Consider the following 26,314-nt stretch of genomic DNA (forward strand, 5'->3'; position numbering starts at 1 on the left):
ATGCTGAGTGTACAAATGGAAAAGAAAGATAGTTCCTATCTTCAAGGACCTTATTTTCTAACAAAGCAAAGAAATACATGGTGGAAGGGAGTTTTGATCTGGAAGTCATAGGGTGCCCCTTCCAAAAGCAATGGTAGTATTGACTCAATTACTGTTGTCAAAGCCAGAAGTGGAAGAAGGAACAGCATAGGTTTCAGCAAACAGATGGCAAATAGATGGCAGAAGTTGATGCTTGGGTGAGATGTAAAGTATGGCCTTGTCTGGGGCTGGGTAGATATAGTGAGCTTTCTGAATTTGTGCTCACTCACTGCCCTATAACGCAGTAAGGACGAAGGTAGAGGACAGGCAAAGGCCAGCTTGAGGGCTAAGCTGTCTTGACTGGCGACTAAGCATAAATTCACATAGCCTATCGTATCTAACCAGACTTGGACTAGGCCATGCTTTACATCCTATCCAGCCAGTGTTCAATTGTCTATCTCCTCTGATGATCTCAGTTCCCTTCTAGCTTTAAAACTATGATTCTTTCACCTACCCCAGAGCCTAGCAGAGCCTAGCACTTTGTAAGCCCTCAATAAATTGAAAGAACTTTCTTTAAGAAATCCTAGGATCAGGCTCAGACACCCAAAATTCAGACAGGATCATTTAATAAACTGACCAGGCTTCTGGAACCACAGACATTACCTAACGGGGCAAAAAATATTAGAGAATTGAAAAAAAAAGAGGGAAAATTAACCCAATTAACTTTAGGTTGGTGTCAAAAAACAAATTATAAGAAGGCTTGCGAGAAATGTGAACTAAACTCCAAGGAAGTGTGTTCCTTCTCTTCTTGCCCAGCTCTGACCACAGCTGGCAGGAGATGAATGGGATTTCACACTGGAGATGGCACATCATAGTTTGATAAATATTTCCACGTGTTCTCCAGGTCCAAGGATGTCTTCAGCATTCAGGAAGAGGCTGGAAGCCACCCTTATGCTTTAGCTTCCTGTCAGCTGGCCAAGAAAATGCTGTGTAATTTGTCTGTGAGGAGAGGCAGAAGGCTCTCACCTGTCTGGGTAGGACTGAGGAAGGAGGGGGAGTGGGGAGAAAGGAAACAATTCCTTTGTGTGTGACAGGAGGTATTGGTGGAAGCAAAGGGGGAAGGGCTGACGGCTGGGGAGTTCTGGTGGTGTTTGTGGTGTTTGTGGTGCTCCATTCAATCAAAAGGGACTCGCGTGAATTGGGAGCCTTCCAAGAGAAAAAAAAAGCAGGAAATACACACACACACACACACACACACACACACACACACACACACACACACACACACACACACACACGGCAGGTTGGTGACTTATAAGTAACCTGCTTTCCAGGGAGGAGGCCACAGAAACCACGCTCAGAGAGGCTGGCTTCTCAAATATCGCAGATGTTGCAATTTCCATTAAAAAAAAAATATCCAGGGGGGGAAAAAAAGGAAGAATGTTATTTTGATCCTGCATGAGATGGGACAGTTTTTGCTGACTAAGGCGGGTTTTTAACTGCGAGATCTCCTGACAGCTGGTAGTTGTTAAGTGCCAGTAAATGCATAAGACTGTTCCGGATGGCAGTTCCTGCCAGTTACCTTGGAGTTAATTCTGCTAAACAGTCACCACCCTGCAAAGACCCAAAGGGGAAACGTCAAGGTCCCCACAGCTCCATTCTTCAGAGCCAATGTATCAAAAAAGAAGGAAAAGCTGTCTAAGAGATCCAGCAGAACAATGAGCCCACCTTGTTCTCTCCCTCAACCCGGTCAAGGAAGGAAGGAGAATGTCTGTTCAGGCTCTCCGGCTTAGATGCTGCTTAAAGGGACTGGGAGGCATGGGGCTCTGGGACTCCCCAGTGTCACAAGTTCAAGTCTCAGCTCTGTTGACTCAGCTCCTCACCCTCCCAAGACAGAGAAGCACAATGAGGAATAGGAAGTTTTCAGGTGAGAACTTGCCCTGCACCACACACAAGAAAAATGAGACCATCCAAAACTGAAAAGGACCTTGAGAGGTCATCTCATCCAGCTCATGATTCCTAAGCAAGAAAGCCCTCCAGCCATGCCCAGGAGATAGCTAGCTAGGCTTTTATTAAAGGAAACAATGCTTTGTGCAAGTCCTTCCCCTGCCTTAGACTTCTGTTTTCTCATCCGTAAAATAAAGGGGATAGAATAGATGATATGTGAGTGGGAGGCCCCTTTCCATTTCTACTTACTCAAACCTCCGCCACAGACTCTATATCCTTCCTAAAGTAATATATTCTATGGTATTAGAACCTTATTACTTAGGAAGTTCTTTGGAGTGTCTCACCTGAATCCCTACAATTTTTCTACAGCGAAACTCTTGCCCTAATTTTTTTTTAATAGAAACAAAGTGCAGGTTCAATATAACAATGTCAATGATAGTCCCATCTATGTATAAGTGCTTAATGGTCTTGAAGGTACTTTTCTACGTTCCCCGCCGCCCCCTCCCCAAACAATCATCCAGTGAGGCAGGCAGCACTTTCCTTGCTTTACAGATGAAAAGATTTTCTTCAGCATTGAAATGAGGCCCAAGACTCAGGAACCTCCACTATTTATTCTCTAGACAGGGGATGGGCAACCTTTCTGAAGTAGCATGCCAAATGGTCAATCATCCCTTTCCTTATATGTAGGGGAAAAGATTGTTGAAATTTAGAGTGCTTTCAGGCACCATGCTAAGCGCTTTACAATTATTATGATTTCATTTGATCCTCACAACAGCCCTATAAGGTAGGTGATGTTTTCATCCTCATTTTACAGATGAGGAAACTGAGGGAAACAGAGGTTTGCCACTTACCCGGCGTCACGCAGCTAGTGTCTGACTCAGAATTTGAATTCAGGTCTTCCTGACTCCAACCTCAGTGCTCTATCCACTACTCCACTTGACAGCAGTATGTAGTTGTTGCTAATTTGGGTCTAGAATATACCTGTATACAGCCATAGCGTGGCAAGGTAACTAATAGTGCTTGCTAACACTTAGGACACTGATAACATGTTTAGTTCTTCAGTGGCATAGAAACAATTGATCTTAAAACCCAGCGACGGTTAGGGACTATACTTGCGTTTCATAGATATAGGACACTCCCAGCTGAGGCAACTCCCTCTATGAATCAGGCTGGCACCTTCTCTGCAAATTCTAGTCTTAAAGAGCTGCCTATTGCACTGAGAGGTCATGACTTGTGTGGGGTCACATGTTCAGTAAGGATTACAGGCAAGATCTGACCTAGGTCATCATGGTTCTCAGGTCAGCTTTCTACCCCTATGTCATGCTGCTTCTCTACTAAGATTAATTAATTAATTAATTAATTAATTGACCTTCACTGAATAGAGGGAACATTTCATATTATTTCCTCTAGGCACAGAAACGTTCAGTTACTGCTCTCCTGTTGGGGTCTTTCCCCAGTTCCTCCAGTAAAGCCATCAAGGGAAGTCTATCCCAACAACCCATATGGCAACAGTTGAGTATTTGGCACTCAAACATGTTCCATTTCAGACTTCCTAATATCTTGTCTTTTACCATTGTATAGGTATTAGTGATGTCTCCCAAAAGAGACTATAAGTTCCTTGAGGTCAGGAATCATGTCTAATATTTCTACTGTATACCCTGGATCTCTTAGTTGCAGAGTATTGAAGCTGGCTGGGGCTTTAGAAATAATTTCATTTAACTGCCACATTTCATAGTGGAGAAAATTGAGGCTTGAAAGAGTTGAAATCCGGAGTCATGGGTTGGGAATATGACCTGTGTGACTTTGGACAAGCCACTTCTTCCTCTGTAAAACTTCAGGGTGACCCTAGATGATCCCTAAGACTTTTTCTAGCTCTAAATCCCATGATCCTGCACTATAGGTACAAGAAAATCATGCTGGGAGCTAATGGCACAGCCAGGACCAGAAGCTACATCTCTTGATTCTCAATCTGATCATCTCCCCACTAAACCATCCTGACCCTTTGCTTAATAATAATAATTATGATAGCTGATATACTGTGCTTTAAGGTTCATATGATGCTTTACACACCTTATTTCATCTGACTCTTACAAATCTATGAGGCATAAGCTATAGGTTTTTTCTTCATTTTATAGATGAGAAAATTGAGGCTTTAAAAGTTCAAGTGACTTTCCCAGGGAGATACAGTTTGTAAGAACTAGAGAGGCCCTCTAGTTGGGCCTCTCCTAAACTCTGAGTCTAAAGTTCTTTCTACTGCATCGAGCTCAGCAGTAGGTGCTCAGAAAGATCTGTAGAACTGAATGGGAGTAAGTAGGGCCTGGGTCTTTCATACCTCCCTTCCTTATCATTGATCTTGGGACCTTGGGGTCTAAACTAAACCTTAAGTTCTCTCCCTATTCAACAAATCCTTCCCCCTTGGGAGTGGGGTTAGTTTAATCAGGGATAGAAGGGCTTAGAAATGATTAATTGCATTAATGTTCCTGTTATGATTATTCAGGGAAGACTCTATAAAAAAGCCTCCAAGGGAACAACTCCACCCCACTGTAAAACACTATTTATTTTCCTTTGAAATTACCTGGGAAACAGTTCTGGCAAAAGCAGATGCCAGGGATATCAAGAGTTTGCTCTTGCAAGGGCCTGAGATCCAGGTCACAGACAAGATCCCACCAGTCCCTCTGTCCTTAATTAATAGGGACCCATAGGGTCCCAGAACTGGAGATACAGGAATTGGGATGGGGAAGAGTAAGTTAAATTTCTAAAGCTAGAACTCTTCCATAGCCATAGAATCATACACACTAAATTTGCCCAGCAACAGCAAGGTGGGGGGCTCATTTCTGGTCCCTGGACGGTTCTTTCAACATCTCAAATAATACACTCCATTCAGTGGGTGTCATACAGTATGTATATTGTTCCTAACACCCACAGCCTGTGTCTCAGACTGTCTCAGGGGAGGGTTTAGGAGGGGGGTGCTCTCCCTAAACAGGGGCTTTTAAACTGACTTGGAAAAAAAGGGAGGGGGAGGGGGAGGGAATAGTGGGTAAGGGTGCACTTTTCACCTCAATGAGGAGGGACAGAGGCAGGCCCTCAGACATTCAGAGGCCTTGGCCCTTATTTAAATGTGTGTGTGTGTGTGTGTGTGTGTGTGTGTGTGTGTGTGTGTGTGTGTGTGTGTGTGTCTCCTTTCCATTTAGGACTCAAGGCTCTTTGTGGAAAGTTTTTGCTGTGGTGACCAAAAGGACGAGCTTTGAACCCATTGCTAAGGCCTGGGAGTAAGGCGGGTGGGTGGGTCTGTTTTTCTCCTTTTCCCCAGGCTGGGAAGGTTAAAGGTAGCAGGAGTTGGACCACACTTGGCTGCTTCCCTAGATGGCTTGTTCGGGCCAGGCTACCAACTAGGCAGCTGAGGTTACGGGGTGGAGTTTGGGCGGACTGGGCATTTGGCAGTCCCCTCACGGACACCACAGGCCTCAACCTTGGACTGGGATGTGCGTGTTGGGGGGAGAAGCTGGGGGATGAAGGATGAGGCCAGGAATGGAGGCTAGGGAGGAGAGCCAAGAACACAGGAAGATGGATTTTGCTAGTTGAATTTCCAGCTAGCTGTGTGCACTGGGAGGCACTGGCTCTCTATCCTCTTATGCTGGGCAAGGATGAATGGATTTCAGCAGGCCTGTGTGAGCGGGGCAGGGGGGAGAGAAGCTAGGGGAGATGGACACACAGAGGCACTGGTCTATCTGCAGCTGCCAAGGCCCTTTGAGGCCACCTAGTTCATCCCCCCCCCCATTTTCCAGATGAGGAAAGGGCATCTCAAAGAGGTTAAGTGACTCTCCCAAAGTCACATAGCTGGGAAGTAGCAAAGCTGGGATATGAATGGGAGCTGGATGATGGCAAAAGGGAAATGAATGTAATGCTTCTCAGAGTATTACATAAATGTGAGCTATTATTATGATAAATGATATTATCATATATCTTATTTGCTGGGAAACTGACCCCATTAAGAAACCACCCTGAGAAATTCAGATTAGGGGAGGCAGGCAAGAGGAGAGAAGGAAGGGTAAATTACTAAGTAATTTACTAAGTAAATTAGTACCAATTCTTTCCTGAAAGCTATTGGAAGCTTTTTGCCAGGCTCTCCCAACACACAGCATGGTGTGGTTGAAACCAAGAGCCCTGGGTTCTAGGTCTTACCTCTGCTTACCTAGCTGGGTGACCTTGGGCAAATCCCTTTCCCTTTCTTGGCCTCAGTCTCCTCTGTAAATTAGAGGGTGAGACTACATGCTCCTTTAAGGTCCTTGCCAGCTCTAGCAATCTCTATTTTAGGTTTGAATGCCTCTCCAACATTCTAGGACTCTCTAAGTCCTTCAACCCCCACGTGATTTCCGACATAATTGTCCCCTCAAAACCTTTGTCTCTAATTCCATTATCCCTTATTGTCTATAATCTAAAAGAAATCCCCTTCAATGGCCTGACATTGCGAGCAGGTCACGTAGGATCCCCAGATGCCACTGTGACATTTGCAGCACGCGTGGGTAATGTTAAAGGTTGTCCTACTTCTCCGGGTTTGATGGCATTGGCCCAGGAGGGAATTATAGCATCAGAGGCTTAGCCACAGCACAGCTTACTCTGCTGGAGGCAGGGTGAGACCCCAACCCCTATTTTACAATGCAGTCTGGATTTACTTTCCATGGTTCCATTGAACTTTCCCTATAGTCTCCCCCTTGTCTCCCCTGACCCTTTCCCCCTCCCCAAAGGCTATTGAGCATAAACAGTTAAGTGTTTATTCTGTAACTAACACTTGGCATGGGCTGACTAGTGCACTGATGAAGTACATTCCAGTTCTAATTACTCTGCCCTTGTCAAGATGCCCAAATTACTCAATGATTCCATTTTGGCAGATGTAATGAACAGCTCTTTAAAACACGGCGCAGGGATCTCTGGTTCTTATAATAATGTCTTTTCTAAAACACATGCACTCAAATTCCCAGTCCAATCTAGTTAAGTAAGCATTTACTAAATACCTACTGTGTGCATGGCACCTCCAAACCCTGACTGTCTCATGCTCAAGGTGTTATAAAGTAACATATATTAAGTTTGGGAAAAGGTCGGTCCTCTGGGGTAATGGACTAACTGCACAGAGAAGTGACAGTATCCAAGAAAGCATTGGACCCTGATTTCCTCAGTTTGGGTTAGATGGTCTCTGAGGTTCCTTGTAGCTCTAACATCCTAGGGTCATTTGAAGTATATATGGACACCTATGTATCATTGACCTGTGCTAGGTACAGCAGGAGAAATACATGATACGATAGCCCTGAGCCCTCCATTTGCTCAGTCTAGTTGGAGGAGGCAAAATGATCACGAGTGAAGTTCAGAACAATAGAAGACAGTTTAGGATTGAGGACTAGACTATGTACAATAGAAGGCTGGAGGGACAGGTGGATATGGATATGGACAGAATGAACCATGCAAGAAAGCTTGGGCAGGGATAAAGAAAGGGAGGGACTTGACTCTAGTACTTCTGTACCTACTCTATCACTGGTTCTAATGAGATTCCTCTCTGTCCAAGCAGAACCTTTAACACTGTTGGTGGGAGAAGGAAAATGACGAAGGGGAAAAATATTCACCCAAGAATTACAAAGCCAACTTTATTGGCCCAAAGGTGACTGGAGAGGCATACTGGAGGATTTGGTCCAATTGATTAAGTTCCCTGTCTTTCAGAGGTGGCCATTCTTGAGCACAAATACCCATATCCCCTCCAGACTAATATTTAGGAGACAGTGTAATGGAACTTGGAGTCAGAAGAGAGCTCGGTTCAAATTCTGGCCTGAATGCTTAATACTTGTGTGACATTGGGCAAGCCCCTTCATCCCATTTTTAAGTTCTTGTAAGGATCAGATGAAATCATGTACGTAAAGCACTTTGCAAAACTCAAAAGTGCTAAATAAAAGTCAGCTATTACTGTTATTATTCTCTGCTTCAGTCCTCTGTAATCTCAACGACGTGGACAATCCCTCCGCTAGTCCAGATCACTACCCATCTCTTCCTCTTCTTCTGTGTGATTCTTCTCCACATCTTTCCATGAATTCTCTGAAAAGAGGACCTACACTAATGTGCATGGGAAACACTGCAGCTGAACTAAGCTATGAAATAAGAATGGAAAATGCTTTCCTGGAAAGAAGCTTCCCTACAATCTTGTTGCTGGCCCTTGTTTTGAGGGAAATGGTATGCCCTGGGCCAAGCAAGTGTGTCCAAATCGCAACAATATCCACCAGCTGACAGTGCAAACTCTGGAGCGCTTGGTCCCAAGGCCCATCTATGCAAACAGGAGTCTTTTGGAAAAGGAAATTTCATTTTCACATTTGGGTATTTGGCTTCAGATACTTGTCACTTTTAAATTGCGTAGTAAGCAGTGGGCAGGAGTGAAAAAAAATATCCTCATTCAATTTCTCCCTAAGGAATTTGGCTTTTATGAGGTGGCCAAGCTCCTTTCTCCAAATACAAAGTAAGGTCACACTAATTTAATTTAGCATCATTTTTACTCATGAATAATTTCAAATTAGCAGGTTCATATGTCACATTTGTGTAGTCTAATACAGCTTCCCCCACCCCTAGCTTTGCATTTTTCTCCTGAAATAAACAGTTCCAGATGTATATTAATCTTACTGTTCATTCCCAGGATGCATTTTGAACAGATTTGCCAAAGACTGCCCACTGCACTTGTTATCTAATGAATCGGTGCTATGGAAAGGGGGCTGGATTTGGAGGGAGGGTCTGAGTTCTACCTAGCTTTACCTAGCTCTAGGCCTTAGCTGTACCCCTTACTACATGTGTAACCTTGGGCAAGTCATGTCAACCTCTCTGGGCCTCAGTTTCTTCACCTGTAAAATGAGCAGGTTGTACGAGATGATCTCTATGATTCCTGCTAGCACTATGACTCAAAACTACCTGAAATGCCCTTTCAGTGACTGGACAAATTTTGAAGTCTTCGTGGATTAAGGAAGGGTTTAATGCTGAACCAAAATGAGAGTTAGGTTCAATCAGAGATGCACCAAGCCTTTCCACAGGCCGCTTGCTTTTGCATGGAATACATGCCCTTCCTCCAAATACAAAGTGAGTCACTTTTCCACTTACAATTTTCTCATCTGTAAAACAAGGTGGGGAGGGGGCTTGGGTAAGGGGTACAGTGGCTTAAATATTCTTTAATGTTCTTTCCAGTGGATAGAGCATTGGGCTTGGAATCAGAAAGAATCATCCACATGAGTTTAAATCCGGTGTCAGACATGTCCTAGCTGTGTGACCCTGGGCAAGTCACTTCATCCTGTCTGCCTCAGTTTCCTCATTTGTAAAACAAGCTGGAGAAGGAAATGGCAAACCACTCCAGTATCTTTGTCAAGAAAACCCCAAAATGGGGTCACAGACAGGCAGATACGACCGAAACAACTAAACAACAACCAGCTCTAAATCCTTTAACGCAATGAAAACAGATGATTGGGAATGGCCTGTGATGAAAAATGAACTGAAGGTAATTCCTGGTTACCAACTTGGGTAAGAACCAAGGAGTCACCAATAGGCTCTTCTTTTTCACATGTAATTTTATTTTTCGAGTCATGCCAAAAGTGCAGCTAGGTTGGCTACTGCCACCTGGCTCTTGTAAACAGATCAAGGCCCGAGAGGCCCCAGGATTTCCCTCCCAATTCCTTTTGTGTCTCCTTCATCCCACAGAGCCCCAACTGCAAAACTGGCCTCCCTTAATGGAAATTAGAAGGAGCCAGAGAGGAGCAAAGCAAGTCCTTTCTGGTTAACAAGCAACACGCACGCATTTAGCCTTGTCTGGACCTCTGGCTGCCCACTAAGGTATTAGGAATTGGAACTGTCTGAAATTTATGAAAATCTAATCTTGTTAGCTGCTGTTGGGATGTGACAAGGCAGGGGGAAGACTCATTGTCATTCCAACTAGCCAGGCCCCTTGTGAGTGACTTTCAACTTGCTTGCCATTTCATTTATCTGGATTGAGGAAAGCAGCAGAGCTAGCTAGGCCCCTCATTTGAATGAGAACCTGGCTCTTTAGAATTTTAAATCAAATTGAACCAGACGTTAAAGGAATAACTTCTGGATCGCTCCTACAGCAATTTCAAATGCTCTGCCTTTGGAGCATTTATTTCCTTCTATGAAAACTTGCCTGGGTAAGAAGTTGGTGTGCATATTCCTCCAGGCTTGGGGTTTTTTTTGGGGGGAAGGGGAGAAGGGGAATTGTTGGGAGGGAGAAGGGTTGTAAGCGAACCCTTGACAGATTCCCTCGGAGGGCATTACCCATTTCAAACAGATGCTACAAGCTTTTTGGGCTGAGAAATCATTCAGCTGGAAAACCTAGGAGCTGGAGGAAAACTGCAGAAAAAAGAGCTCCCCAATCTTTACTCTTCAGTAGTTATCAGATAAAGGGGTCTCCATTTGGGACTTTAGCTAGTTGTCTACCATCTTGACCCCTTCATACATGCAGACCAGGCCCCATAGCTAAGACTCTGGACCTCTAAGTCATGGGGACCTCTAAGATTAGGAAGGGAAGGAAGGAAGAAGCTATAGATTTAGAGTTTTGTTGAAATGAACACTGGTAACAGAAAGGCATCTTAAAGATCATCTAATCCTATAATCACAGAATCTAAGAGGTCTCTCTGATTATTTCTTTTCTTTTCTTTTTTCTTTTTTCTTTTTTTTTTAAGGCAATTTGGGGTTAAGTGACTTGCCCAGGGTCACACAGCTAGTACGCTTCAAGTGTTTGGTCTGAGGCTGGATTTGAACTCAGGTCCTCCTGACTTCAGGGCCAGTGCTCTATCCACTGCACCACCTAGGTGCCCTCTCCGATTATTTCTTAATGAATTAGCAAAACTTTGCCCTTAAAAACACAACTACTGGTTACAGCAAGACCACCACTGCCCTGAGATTTACACCTGGAAAGGTATATGAAATACAGCTACTCTTTTCTCTACCCTGACCTCATTCTGAAGCAAGTACCGGGCTGTAGGGAGAACTTTCAAGGTAGGGCTTATGAAATCACTTTTCAGGTCACAAGGAGAGCTTAAACCATCTAAAGAGCTCAGAGTTTGTTTATCGCCATGGCTGCATTTTTCATACCTCTTCTTCCCACCCATCTTTCCTTTTTTCAATCTTTAATAGCATCCAGAAGCCCAGGGGCCAGGCTGTTCTGTTATCTTTAACTACCCACTATCTTCAATCATGACATAGAATGAAATTACATCGATACAAGAGAAGAAAATGACAATGGCAAACAAATCACTCAAAGAGATAATGATGTCATTAGATTTTATTCTACTGTCATTAGTCCCAACTGGAAATATAGAGATGGTTTTGACTGGAGCATATCAATATACCAATCTACTGGTGTCCTACAAAGAGTGCTGGATTTAGACTCAGAAGAACTGAATTCAAGCCCTGTACCTTACTACCTGTATGATCTAGGGCAAGTTCCTGAACCTCTCTGGATGTGGATTGGGATAGATGATATTTTCCATCATTCCTTCTAGCTCTATATCCTGTGGAGGTAGGAGGGAATCACACTTCTAATGAGATTAAGAGTTACTTATACACACTTTATTTTGGAAGTGCTCTGAGTCTGTGGTCTTCCCAATATTTGAATTGAAGACCCTATATCGTAAGCTTTCATGTGAAGCAGTGTGGTATAGTGGGTAAAACACTGAATTGGGAGAAAGAAGACCTGGGATCAGTTCCTTTTTTACCCATCTCATTTTGACCTTTGTTAAGTGTGATATATAATATCCTTGAACGTTAGAGCTGGAAAAGGCTTTGCTGATCACTGAACCCCGTCATCTCATTTTATAGTTGAGAAAATGCATGCCCAAGTAAGTGCAATGACTTGCCCAAGGTGACATAACTAATTAGTAATAGAGCTGGGATTTGAAGTCAGGAACCCAGCAAGTTCAATGCTCTTTCCCACTAGGCAAACTGCCCTTATGAGACTCAATATCCTTATTAATAAACTGGAAATAATAATACCGCTGTTCCCTCCCTTAACTATTTCCTATTATTCTGTATGTAAGTTATTTGTCTATATTTGTTGGCTGGTTATCTCCCCTATTAGATTATGAGCTCCCTGAAGGCTTATCTTTTGCCTCTTTTTGTATCCTTAACACTTAGCACAGTGCCTGGCACATAATCAGTACTTGATAAATACTTATAGACTGGTTGACTGACCAGTGAGATAATGGATGTGAAAGCACTTATTACAAAGCCAGTCAGAAACATAAGGGGTTCACTAGCATATCGCATAATGTTTCTCTACATTTGGAATGTCCCATTCTTGGGAATGCACAAAACAAGGTGTACACTACACAGCCTAGGATTTTAAGCTCTCCTGGTATGACCACCTCCAGGATGGACTCACATGATTCCAAAGCAGCCCAGTCTACCACTAGTAAGTAAAAATACAGTTGGACAGCTCTTGCAGGGAAAAGGTTGTTGAAATATACAAACTCCTGGGGATGGCATAATTGGGCTAGACTTTAATGATTAAAAGCTCCTTCAATAAGGAAAGACAAAGAAGGAGCTTTCATCTTTCCCACTTTTATCCAAATGGAGAAGACTAATGGTCTTTTGGAGTATTTTTTTTCTTCCCTCCATCACCAGCAGTGAACATCTTTAAATACACACTGTCGGCAAAATATCAGTCTCCACTCAATAGCTATTGGCAGAATGAAGTGAATTCGCTGTATGAAATCAGCTAGCTTGTGGTCAATGGGCAGCTAGACCAGGAACAAAATTATTGAAAAGAATGCATTTTGTTAATTGAGGAAAGTAATAGGCAAGCTAAGTGTAGGGCTTTGATTTTGCTTTACACTAATATGGTATTGTAAGTTTGACTTTAAAAAGTCAATGTTAATGTGCCCTCCTTTTTTGGTCTATATAGAAGGTGGCTTTGTACTCTCTTCCCCAATAGCTGAGTGACATGTCTTTATGTAAAAGAATTTTTAAGAGGTGATATTTTTTGAGAGAGAACAGAATTGGATCTATCTTGGGGAAACAGTGCAAGGTTATATTTCTAAGACACTGAGAAATCTGTGAAGGTGGGGAGGATGATTGATAGACACACACACACACACACACACACACACACAGAGGCAGCATTTAGATGTTTCTCTAGAGTTGTCAATTCAATTCAATTCAGTATTTATCAAATGCCTATTACTTGCCTAGGAATATGTTTGAATTTTCTAAAAACTGATTAGCTGTATCATCATTCAAAGGACTATGGGATTTAGAGTTAGGAGGGACCTTAGAAATCATCCCACTCCAACTCTTTTTTTGAAAGTAGGGAAACTGAGGCCTAAAGAAGGAATATGACTTGCCTACACACAGCTAGAAGTAGGAGAGCTGGGATTTGAACCTAATCCACTCATCTCCAGATATAGTGCTCTTTCTATGACATACTCACTTATTCATTTAACAATGATTTAACTATATCATATTCAATCTTAATAGCTCACATTTTCGTAGGACTTTGTAAAGCTAAGTGATCTTCTGTAAGGCAGATCATGAGAGTCTTCAATAAGTGAAGTGATTTGCCCAACATCACCCAACTTTAGTGCTGAGCCAGTATTCAAAGAGAAATCTCTAGAACAGCACATAGTAGACACTTAATGAAAGCCTGTCCAATAACTGGGCAGAATTAATCAGATGCTGGATGAATGTGAGTAAGGAACTCCTATTTAGATGCAGAATGGACAAGATATTTCCAATGTCCCTTCAAACTCTGATATTCTAGAATTCTATGACAAAGTCTTCTCTAATAGGGCCCTAAATGCCCCTCCTAGCTCTAACTCCTACTGTACTCTCCTATACATTTCCACTTAGGATTGGTCAAGTTCTGTCTTGAACAAAATCTGTTCCTTTCCCACTTTGTACATTTGCTGGAACCATTTTCCTATGTAGAAGGGATCCTATTGTCTCTTCTCTCCCTCTCCTTCCTAAATCTTGTCCATTTTTAAAGACCTACAAGTCCCAAGTGTGAGATACAGACTATTTCCAGAAAAATGATTGCTATTACTAGAATACCCCAGCTCATGGTGATCTTTCCCTCTTTGATTTTTTTTTTAACCAGGCTGACTGTCTACACAGAAATTTGGATCACAACTATAGGAACTGCCTTAGCCTCTCTTGTATTATTGTCCTGTTGATTTAACATGTGAATTATTATTTAACTTTTCATTGATTGTATCTTAGCTCTCTAGCTAGAAGGTAAGCTCTTAGAGGGCAGGAATCAGTGGCATATATTGGGAGGAACACTGGCAAGCTGGATAGCATCTATAAGAGGTCAGCCAGGGGGCAGCTAGGTGGTGCAGTGGATAGAGCACCAGCCCTGGATTCAGGAGGACCTGAGTTCAAATCCGGCCTCAGACACAAAACACTTACTAGCTGTGTGACCGTGGGCAAGTCACTTAACCCCATTGCCTAACCAGAAAAAAAAAAACCAAGGGGTCAGCCAGGATGCCACGGGTACTGGAAAGCATGTCATATGATGGTTGGCTGAAGGAATTGGAAATATTTTAGCCTGAAGAAGGGAAAACTTAAGAAGAACATTATAGTTGTCTTCAAGTACCTGAAGGACTATTCATGTGGATGAGAGCAAACTTGCTTTGTTTAGCCCTACTGGAAAGAATTAGGAGCAGATGGATAGAAGTTGCCAAGAGGCAAAATTTGGCTCAGTGTAAGGGAAACAAATTCCTAACAATTGGAGCTATCCCACAGTGGAATGAGCTGCCTGGTTAGATAGTGGGCTTCCCATCACCAGAGGTCAGAGCTACTGTAGATGTGATTTAAATATGGATTAACTCTGATGGATCTTTGAGGTCCCTTCCAAATCTGAGATTCTGCTTTTTTGATATTTCCAAAATATGATGTTCAGCATGTCAGTTGCTCAATAAATATACATATTTTTAAATTTGCAGACACAGACAAGAAATAGAAATTAGTTAAATGGGAACTATCCATGTCATGAAGCCACATCAGTATATTCACAGGCTAAATATGCCATGCTTATATAGCATCAGAGTTTAGTAAATACTACTCCATTCTGCTATAGAACATAGACTGTCAGAGCTGGAAGGGACCTTAGACTTGCTCAGATTTCAGAGAAAGAAATGTGTTTTGTCTCTTCTTATATCCCCTGTACTTAACAGTGCTTGGCATTTAGTAAGGACTTAATAAATAGTTATTAGAAAAAAATGAACGAATGAAACTGAGGTTCAGAAAGGGAAAGCAATAGATTATAGTGTCTCTGAGAGCTGTTATTTTTCACTTTCATATCCCTAGAAATCTGCACAGTGCTTTTTTTAGCCATAGTTGGCATGGTTATGTATAGTATTTGCCAAATTTACTGTTGAAGGGACATGCCCAAAGTCACACTGCTGGTTTATGATTGAGGCAGGTCTCCTGACTTCCAGTTTAGTACTCTGTCTACTGCACTAACGTTACCACTAAAAGGAAGAATGAGCTTGAATGTTAGAATTTCACAAATAACAGGAAGTTCACTCTTTGAAGGCAAGTGAAGCAAGATGTGTACACAGAGTTCTGAATCTTCTAAAAATGTCAGTGGAATTGTCCTGATGATTAAGGTACAGACACCCACTCATCAGCCCCAGACCTGTGAAAAAGACCTCTGGTGACTGCAAGCTCCATAATTAAGAGGCATCATTGTCATATGGGAGCCCAAAAGGCTACCAGGATCTTGGGCTAACTTTACAGATGCAGATTATCAGTAATGAGGGAAGTGAGGGTTCCACTGTATTCTGCCCTAGTTAGAACTGACCTGAAGTACTGTGTTTGGTTCTGGAAGCCACATCTTAGGACAGACATCAGCAAGCTGGTTGGAGTCTAGAGGAGGTAACCATGATGGCAAAGGGAACTGGATAACATGTCATACAAAGATGGAGGAAGGGACTAAGAATGTCTACAATGGAGACAAGAAAAGTCAGGTGGGCCAAGCATGACTGTTGTCTTCAAGCAGGACCACAGTATCATAAAATCATAGCATTTGGGCTGGTATTTGACGGGCTGTCACATGGTAAAAGGATTAGCCTTGTTCTGTTCACCCCCTCTCCCCCCAAGGTCAGAACTAGGATCAATGGGAAAAAGTTGTAGAAGAACAGATTTTGGCTCAAAACAAGAAAAAAAGCTTACCAAGAATTAGAGTTGTTGAAATAGTGGGATGGTTGGTCTCAAACAGCAGTGAGCTCCCTAACAAATGCTAGATAATTATTTTTCAGGACTGCCTCCCATGCATGGAAACCCTAGCTTCCTTCTAGTTTCTACTCAGGTACTATCTCGAACAAAAAGCCTGTCTTGATCTTTCCAGGTACTAGTAATTCCCCCAGGATTTTTTTTTGTACTGAATTTTCTATGTACGGGTTGTTGTCTCCTAATAGAATGTAAGCTCCTTGAGAGCAGGTATTAGTTTTTGTTTTGTCTTTGTATCTATGTTGCCTAACTCGACCAGTGGCACATTATAGGTACTTAATACATGCTTCTTGCTGAATGAATAAATATTGTAAGGGAAATTTCCTGTTCAGGTACAGGAGGGACTAGATATCCACTGAAATTCCTTCTAACTACAAGATTCTATAAGTCAGAATAAATTTAGGGAAACTGTCCATGGAACTCTGATGGGTTTTTTTTAACATATATTTCCTCTTGTTTGTAAACCTAACTTTTAGTTTCCAGGTATTTTAAAATCCTGGGCAAGCTACTTTTTACTTTTTATTTATTTATTTTTGTTTTTTCACAAGCTACCTTTTAAAAACATAGTATATTTATTTGTTTTGTGTTTTACATTCTCTAGTTTGAGAGGCATTGTGGCATGCAGGATAAAGCTGACTTAAAAACTAGGAAGACCTGGTTTCACATCCTGCCTTAGGTACATACTGGCTTGTGTGATCTTTGGCAAATCCCTTAACCTCTCAGTGTTTCCGATCAACTCTCTGAGATGAATCAGTTGCAGAGGTGTCAATCTGTACTAGTAGAAGGAGTTTCCTCACCTGGGACTTCCCTCTATTGAGGGAAACACAGGTCTAATCCTATTGCCCATGTTGCCGGGGCATAGATTTAACTTAGAGTTCATCTGTACTCAGTCCCAATAGCCACCACAGTCCTTCTGAATGCCTGTTCTAACACCTGGATACTTAATAATTCTTCTCATAATTAGACTCAAGAGCAAACAAACAACCAAACCAATCCCTGGGCCTCTATTTGCAACCATAGTTTTTAATCCCATATTGATCTTTCTCATTCTCTTTCTGCTTCCTCTAATCCCTGGCTCAGGCAAGCCTCTTACCAAGGATAGCTGACCACTAAAGGGAACAACTGTATGGGAAAGAAAGTCAGAGAGGAGTGGCTCTCCCATTTCTAAGGACCACTCGATTTGCTTAAGATCCAGGCTCTGGCAACTGTGTATCTGAATGAATCTGTGTCAAGCAGAAGTGGTTTTGTTCAAGGCACGGGCGATAGTCAGGTTTACATATGACTTTGGATGAAATCCTGAAGAACAGGATTGTTATGTATATTAGGTATTTCTTGCCGTGAGTTTGTTTTGTAATCTCTCTGAAGAAGGGCAATTCAGAATGAAGAACAAGGGACACATTTGCATTTGTCCCCAAAATTGGGCCCCATAAAAAGGCTACGAAGCAGAAGATGTTTAGTCATGGCAAAGGGAGGCTCAGGTGGCCTTCTAAGGATGATATCATTACTCCTATTGTCTTGAAGAGCTTCTTGACTCTAAGCTGGTCATGAGTGCTAATTTCTAGCTGCTTCTCTGTTGCTGACTGCCATCTCTCCTTCACACCATTGCCAGGATAATCTCTCTTATCCACATATTTGTTCATGACCTTCTGCCTGACTCCCTAACAAATTCAGTGATTCCCTATTCTCTCCCAAGTAAAATTCAGACTCCTTTTCATGTAGTTTGAGGGCCTCTATAATTTGGTACTATGTACATTTCCAGTCTTATCTCACATTATACATATATACATATATATATATATACACACACACACACACACACACACACACACACACTTACACACATAAAATCATGGGTGTGACTTGTGCTTTTATATGACAAGCGCCTGCCTTGGTCTTTGTAGGTTATAGGTGTAGTGACTTGGTAAGGTTGATGGAAATGGAGAGAAGCTGATGGAGCAAAGGAGCCTGAGAGGCAGCAGGGTGTACAGGATCAGAAACTGAACTTAGACTTAGACAGCCCAGGATTTAAATCCTGCCTCAGATATCTATTAGCTGTGTGACCATGAAGACTGAGGAGGGGCATTCCTTGGGTACTTTCCCAGACTCTCTTCAACTGTAAGATGAGGTAGTTGGACTTCATGCCCTTTTAAAGCCAGCCCTGAATCTATGATCCCATGATTGAAAGGATAGCCATAAAAGTGAAGAAGCCAAAGAGGAATGAAGAGTTGAAAAGGAGGTAATGAGCTCCCTGTCACTTGAGATCGTGAAGTATAGCTTACATTGCCTCCTGCTTCTTAGGACCTGGAAGGAAAAGGGAGAAGAAAGAATATCATACATAAAGGGTGAAGTGTGCAGGAGACAAAACCAAAAGAAGGAAGAGTTGAACACCAGCAGAGGTTCTAATGTCTTAAGTTTAAATTCTGAGTCCTAAAGAAAAAGTAAGATTCAGAGGGTCTCGATTCCTACCACATCCCTTTGCTTCTATTAACTTTGCTTTTATTAGTAAACATTCTCATACTGAGGGCAGCTAGGCGCTGCAATGGGTAGACTACAGGACCTGGAGTCAGGAAGATTCATCTTACTGAGTTCAAATCTGGCCTCAGACACTTCCTAGCTGTGTTACCCTGGGCAAGTCACTTAACCCTGTTTGCCTCAGTTTCCTTATCTGTAAAATGAGCTGGAGAAGGAAATGGCAAACCATTCTAGTATCTGCCAAGAAAACTCCAAATGGGGCCATGAAGAATCAGACATGACTGAATAGCAACAACTAAATTGAAGAAGGGGCTTGCCTTTCCTGGGACATCCTGCAGTTGACCATTACACAGAAAGACTCAGGAAAAAAACAAAACAAAACAAAAGCTAACAGAGAAGTTCTTGCATATAACACACATCTCTTGAGAATAAAGGGGTAGCAAGAGATCTCCATGAGCCAACAAGCTATGGTAGTAAGAAGTCTGGGGAGAGAACAGCTCTGTGACTCTTCAGTTCTCCTTGGTTCAAAGGTTCCAGAACTCATGCTTGGTTAACTTCCCAAGAGAAGAAAAAGGTCCTTGACAGGAAGTGAGAGAATCCCTTAAGCCAAAGGGCCTCCCCTATTCTAAAGAAGTATTTCCCAGCACCTCCAAGTATTAGACTTTTAATAAAACAGTAGCCGATACCCACATGGCACTTTGAAGTTTACAAAGTCTTTCACATGTATTATTGCATTTGATCCTTAAAATATGTGAAGTAGGTATTTTATGTATTATCTCCATATTGCAGGTAAGAAACTGAGGCTCAGAGAGGTTAGCTGATTTGCCTATACAACTCAGTTGGCCAGAAACCCTGAGGGTCTTCCCCTCCCAGACTGATTTTTTTTTGACTAGGTAAAAGAGGCCATTCTTTGCCTCATTTCTTATCTAGCCTTAATCACTGAATGGGCATTGCCTCAGTCAAACTGAGACCTGGCAAAGACCTTAGCTTAAAAAGGCCGAGGTCTCCCACTGTATCCAGGGTCATCTCCAGTCATTCTGATCTAGATCTTGTCATTGGACCCAAATGGCTCCGGAGGACTTTGCACAGCCTGCCTCACTTAAATCCAATTCACTTGCAAGTCAAGACATCACCTTCCCGATGTCATTGGTATTCTTCAAGAATGAAGGACAAACAACAACAACTACTAAGTACTGGTTAGTGCAAATAATGAATTTCCTCTCTCAGATGTTGCATTATTAGAACTTGCACTGCATATTTCCATTGGGCTGGAGCTCATTACTATATTTCACATAATTATAACTTCAAATAATACAAATTTGAATGGATGTATGCATGCAACCACTTTGCAAGATTCATTATTTGTACTAATTGAGACCTGGCAAGCAAGTATTAAAGATCACAGATAAGATTTGTATATAAGTCTCTTGATTTTGATTTCCACATTCCTTTCACTATACCCTTATTGACTCAGTCATTTTGTCCTTAGAAAATTCTATACATTTCAAGACACTTCATGCCCTTTAATCCCATTTGATCCATGAGATAGGTAGGGCAAACATTTCTGTCCCCATTTTATAGATGAGAAAACAGTCTGGTAGAGGTAAAGTGACTTACATTAGAACACACAAAAAGGCAATAATTAGAACCACATCTTCTGGCTCCAAGACCAAAACAATATACAGATATAGATATAGATATAGATATAGATATAGATATAGATATAGATATAGATATAGACATAGACATAGACATAGACATAGACATAGACATAGACATAGACATAGACATAGACATAGACATAGACATAGATGTGGATACGGATACGGATACGGACACGGACACGGACACGGACACGGACACGGACACGGACACGGATATGGATATAGGTATAGGTATAGGTATAGGTATGGATATGGATATGGATATGGATACGGATACGGATACGGATACGGATACAGATGTAGATGTAGGTATAGGTATAGGTATAGGATATAGATATAGATATAGATATAGATATAGATATAGACATAGACATAGACACAGACACAGACACAGACACAGACACAGACACAGACACAGACACAGACACAGACACAGACACAGGTATAGGTATAGGTATAGGTATAGGTATAGGTATAGGTATAGGTATAGGTATAGGTATAGGTATAGGTATAGATATAGATAAAATGACTTCTTGGTGTGGACTACTATTAAGGACCGAGAATGTCTTCAAAGACACTTTCTTCATAGTTCCTCCAGCTCCCAAAGGATTCAGTCCATTTGTGTCCGTCCCTGACTTTGAGTACTGATCCTAGTCTCTTCTGTTTAAACGTTGATAATGCTTGTGGGAATTAAATTGCTTGGAGTCCCTTTCAGCTGTATCCAAGGTTATGGTCACTCTCCTGTGGTTTTTCTTCCCTCTCCACTAAACCTATCCCTCCAAGTTGGCACAGTGTTACCCTAGGGGTAGGGGTGAAGGTGGGAAAGAAACAGACATTTTCAAAAAGAGAAACAAAGATTGGGGTGGGGGGTAGTTTGAGGCAGAAACAAAGAGACAAACAGAGGCAAAAAGGAAACAATATGGGAAGGGAAGAAAAGTGCAAGTGTAAAGAAGCAGAGGAGGTAGACCATTGTTTTACTCCTTTTCTTCCTGATAATCCTCGTTGCTTTCAGAAATGCCACCCTACTTGGGGCTCATCCAAGATAAGGTTTTTCCTAGGGAAGGTTCCTTAGCGTGGCTTCATGGCACAAGGAAAAGGAGAAGAGAGAGAAGGGGAAAGTCACTCCCCTTCTCTCTCTTTCCCTTACTCTCTTTGCATCTACCGTCTGGCTATCAATTCCAGACAAAAAATATTAGTCACTCTCTCCATCTTTCATAGCAACTCACTTTACGCACGACTTAGGGTTCGGGAAATGAAATTCTAAACTTCTCCTTTGAAAAGATGGCACAGTGGATACAGCATCAGCCCTGGAGTCAGGAGGACCTGAGTTCAAATCTGGCCTCAGACACATAACACTCACTAGCTGTGTGACTCTGGGCAAGTCACTTAACCCTCTCCAAAAAGAAAAGAAAAGAAAAGAATAACAATAATAAAATGTATTTGAAATGAACTCCACTACATTCCCTCCCTTCCCCACCTCCCCATCATCATCCTACCACACCCTCAAAGAAAACCTGAGGACAGCTGTACCAGACAGCAGTGTTCAAAGGGCCTGGTTAGACAACTTCCAATCTCCATGCGAAGTGGCAATTCTAAGTCACGGAAAGAGCCAGAGTACTTCAGGGATATCTTTGAATAGCATATAGCTCTCTTCGTAGAGCCTCAAGACTCATTTAAGTCAAATATCATCTGTTGGAGTTGGAGGATCAGACATGAGTTAGACTTAGTCTCACACTCCCAGCAGGTCTTTGGTGATAGCAAATTCTGCCCCTCCACAGGGTGGAGATACTGAGGCAGGTGTTTATACACTAGGTTTGGGAAAATTGTGAAGAGTCTAACAAAATCCGGAGCTCCTTTGGAGGACAATTCTCTTCATTTCCCACACAATTACATTCCTCAGGACTCTGCTATCATGTCTCCATGGCTGGGCACCTCTAACCACCCTCCATGCCCCTTCTTAGCTTCCTTTTATGTGTTGTCTTTCTACATTAGATTGTAAGCTCAGAAACTACCATTTCTTTTCTTCTTTTTCTTTCTTTTCCTTCCTTCCTTCTTTCCTTCTTTTTCTTTCTTTCTTTCTTTCTTTCTCCTGCTCTTACTTTCCTCCACTCTTTTCTTATTAATGCTTAGCAAAGTATCTACCACATAGCAAGTGCTTAATAAATGTTTATTGACTGTCTGAATAAACAATGGCACTAATCTAACTGATTAGTGGCAACACAGGCATCTCTGAGCCCACTACAATGAACAGAAGCAGCATGGTCTGGTGAAAAAACTGCAGGATTTGGAGTTGGAAAACTTGGGTTTGAATCCCAGCTCTGTTACTTATGAGCTATGCAACCTTGGACAAATCATCAACCGTCTCAGTTCTCTCATCTCCAAAATGAGAAGAATGGAATAGATCACTTCTAAGGTCCCTTCTCGCTGCAAATCTACGCTTCTATGATCACAGAGTTAGAAGAAAACTTAAGAGCCTTCCAGCTCTTCATACTGGAGCTGGAAGGGACCTTAGACACCCCCTAGCTCCATTCCCCTCATTTTAGAGATGAGAGAATTGCCCCAAGCCATACACTTAGTAAGTTACAATATAAGCACTCAAACTCCGGTTTTCTGTCCTTGAAATCAGTCAAGTAACGTTGAGAGGCAATATAGCCTAGTGAAAAATATAATAGATTATATGTCAAAATCTCAGCTCTGCCACCTATGTGACTGTGCAAATCACTTCCCTTCTCTTTTTTTTTTTGTCTACAAAATTAAGGGGTTGGATTTATTGCTCTTGACTATCCCTTCCAGCTCTAAATCCTGTGATTATAGAAGTACTGAAACTTGAAATCATTCAGAGAGGTAAACATTGTGGTTGTGCAATGCTAGTATGTGTGGGCAAGTCCTGGTGAGTCTTCCTTGATGATATTGCTCCCATCCATCCCCTCCTCTCCACTCCCTGAATACAGGCCCTTTTTACCATCCACTTGGACAATGGCAGTAGGATATTCCTGCCTCCACTCTATTCCTTCTATCCATCCTTCACATTGCTAAGAGAATACTCTTTCTTTTGTATAGCCCTGGTCTTGGTGGTCCCCTACGACCTGCTAACTAAAGTTCAGACTCCTTTGATGGCATTCAAGGCCTTCAACCCAAGCTTTCTAGTCTTATCTCACATTACTTTCCTTTATACAGTTGGTGCTCCAAATAAATTGGACTGCTCTGTATCCCCACAAAATCATCTATACCATACTCTCCCATTTCTTTGTGCATGTTCCAGATGTTCACTATACTTAGAATATTCTCCCTTCCCTCCTTCACTTATCCTTTGGGGACCAATTCAAATGCTACTTTCTCTATCTCCCCCAGAAAATTTGGATTTTTCCTAGCCAACAACCTTTATCCTTGGTTTCCTTTAATACTTTGCTTCCCAACACTCTAAATAATTATTAATTGCAAGATATAATATGCAATATTATCATATATTATTGTGTGTCAGAGTTACCTGTACTGATTTCTGATCCTTCTATTAGAGTTTAAGTTTCTTGAAGACAAAGGTAGTTTATTTTTACAACTTACTATATATTAGGTAATTATATTATTATTATATTATATTCAACTTATTATATTCCTTCAGTGCCTAGCAGTGTCTTACATCCAGTAGGTGCCTAATAAATAGCCACTGAATGAATGGGCACAAGATCTCAGGAGACACCTCCACATGTACTATAATAATAGATACCTTCCAATGTCCCTTTCTGAAAGGAAGATATAAGAGCCAATCAGTATGACCAAGATGATTCTGGAAACTTTGGGGACTCTTCTCAACTGGACCATGAGCATTAAAGGGAAGCCTGGCATTTCCTGTTCCAGCATTTACCCTGAATCACACATCTTTGAACCTACCCAGAAAAAATTAGGGTCCAGAGACAAAAATGAATAAAAGATGCTGCTGACATGGAATTGTTTTCATTATGGCTAAGTGCCTTCAATGGAAAGTATAAGTAGAGGTGAGAAAACTCTTTCTCCCTAGTGCTTAACACAGTGATTGGCACACAGTAAGCACTTAATAAATGTCTATTGCTTATTGACTGCCTGGGGGAAATACACCATATAGACCAATATGAAGCAACCATATCTCTGGGCCTCCCCCTACTCAGCTCACTTTTAGTAGCTCATGTAGTGTAGGGAATATTGAATGAATGGGGAATGTGTGTGTATGTGTGTGTGTGTGTATATACACATACATATATTTACATCACATCACTAAAGGCCCCCCAAATTGTCTTCCCTTGTCTTCTCTTAGAGATTCATTAACCCAGCTTTCCAAGCAGCCATTTATCACAGCTGAGTGGAGTAGGCAGGTTCAATGCAAATCTCACCTCCCCTAGGAAGTGATCCCTAACCTAGTCAGCCCACAGCGATCTCCCTTTTCTCCAAATTCCTATCATACTTCTAGTTAAGACTACAGTTTAGCACCAGAAAAGTCTCTAACAGCTTCATAAGTCTTGGTCTTAATTAGCCAGCAAGGCAAGGACTGTGAGTCCTTGGAGGGCATGGCATGGACTGTGCCAGATTTCTTGACATAGTGGAAAGAGCCCTGGACGTTAAGAGGCAGGTGACCTGGGTTCTAAGGTAGTCTAAATTTCACATGCACTTTCTGGGTGACCTTGGATAATCACTTTCCCTCTCTAAGCCTTAGTCTGTTGAATTAGGACAGGGCTCCATGCCAAAAAATGGGTTCAGAACCTTGCATCTAGTTCAACCCCTCATTGTATAGACGAATAAACTCCCAGAAGGCTCAGAAAAGGTAAGTGATTTACTCAAGGTGACCCAGAAAATGAGTGGCAAAACGGACACCCCTGTAGATAAGTGGCTAATATGACAAAAAAGGAAAATGTTGGATGTTGGAGAGGATGTGGGAAAACTAAGACACTAATGCAATGTTGGTGAAGTTGTGAACTGATCCAACCATTCTGGAGAGTAATTTGGAACTATGCCCATAACGCTATAAAACTGTGCATACTGTTTGATCCAGCAATACTATTTCTAGGTCTATATGCCAAAGACATCCAAAAAAGGGGAAAAGGACCTATTTGTACAAAAATATTTATAGCAGCTCTTTTTGTGGTAGCTAATAATTGGAAATCAACAGCTGTGGTATATTATTGTAATAGAATATTATTTTGCTATAAGAAGTGACATGTAGGATGATTTCAGAAAAACCAGAAAAGGCTCACATGAACCGATGCATAATGAAGTGAGCAGAACCAGGAGAACATTATACGCAGTAGCAGCAACATTGTTTGATGAAGAGCTGTGAATGACTTAGCTATCTTCAGCAATACAATGACACAAGACAATCCCAAAGGACTAATGGTAAAGCATACTATCTGCCTCCAGAGAAAGAACTGATATTGATTGAACAGACTGAAGCATGCTATTTTTCACTTTCATTTTTTTTCTTTTATTCGAGTCTTCTTATATAAAATGACTAATACGGCAATGTTCTACATAATTGCAATTGTATAACCTGTAACTGAAAGCATACTATCTCAGGAAGAGGGGAAGGGAGGGATGGAGGGAGGGATAGAATATGAAACTCAAAATTTTAAATACAAATGTTTAAAAAATGGAAAAAAATAAAAACATTATTCTGGGGAAAAAAAAGAAACCCCTGTAGAAGCTTGGTGAAGTTTATGGGCTTTTAAATGCATAAAATAAAATACATAGGATTACAAAAAGCAGCTAATTATATTGAAATACAATTATCAAAATTTTTTTTTAGAACTGAAGTTCACAGATTCCAAGTTAAGAGTCCTGGGACTGGATCTACTATAAGGTCCTTTTGAGTTAAAGACAAAATACTATGCTAAGACTTCCTCTGGATCCCTCACAGAGCTGAGCTCAAGGCTGGATTCCCAGGACATACCTGCTTTGGCCCAGACATGATTTTGAGGATGCTAATTGAAATG

The 26,314-nt window shown here is 41.7% G+C and overlaps 1 protein-coding gene across 3 annotated transcripts in view; it reads right to left on the bottom strand.

Moving 5' to 3' along the window:
* Nucleotides 1–26,314, bottom strand: part of PMEPA1 (prostate transmembrane protein, androgen induced 1) — a 92,590-nt gene that overhangs the window by 19,337 nt on the left and 46,939 nt on the right. The window lies entirely within an intron of this gene.

This window comes from Phascolarctos cinereus, unplaced genomic scaffold, assembly GCF_003287225.1.
Source record: "Phascolarctos cinereus isolate Bilbo 61053 unplaced genomic scaffold, phaCin_HiC Scaffold_2;HRSCAF=192, whole genome shotgun sequence".
In the NCBI taxonomy this organism is placed as follows: Eukaryota; Metazoa; Chordata; class Mammalia; order Diprotodontia; family Phascolarctidae; genus Phascolarctos; species Phascolarctos cinereus.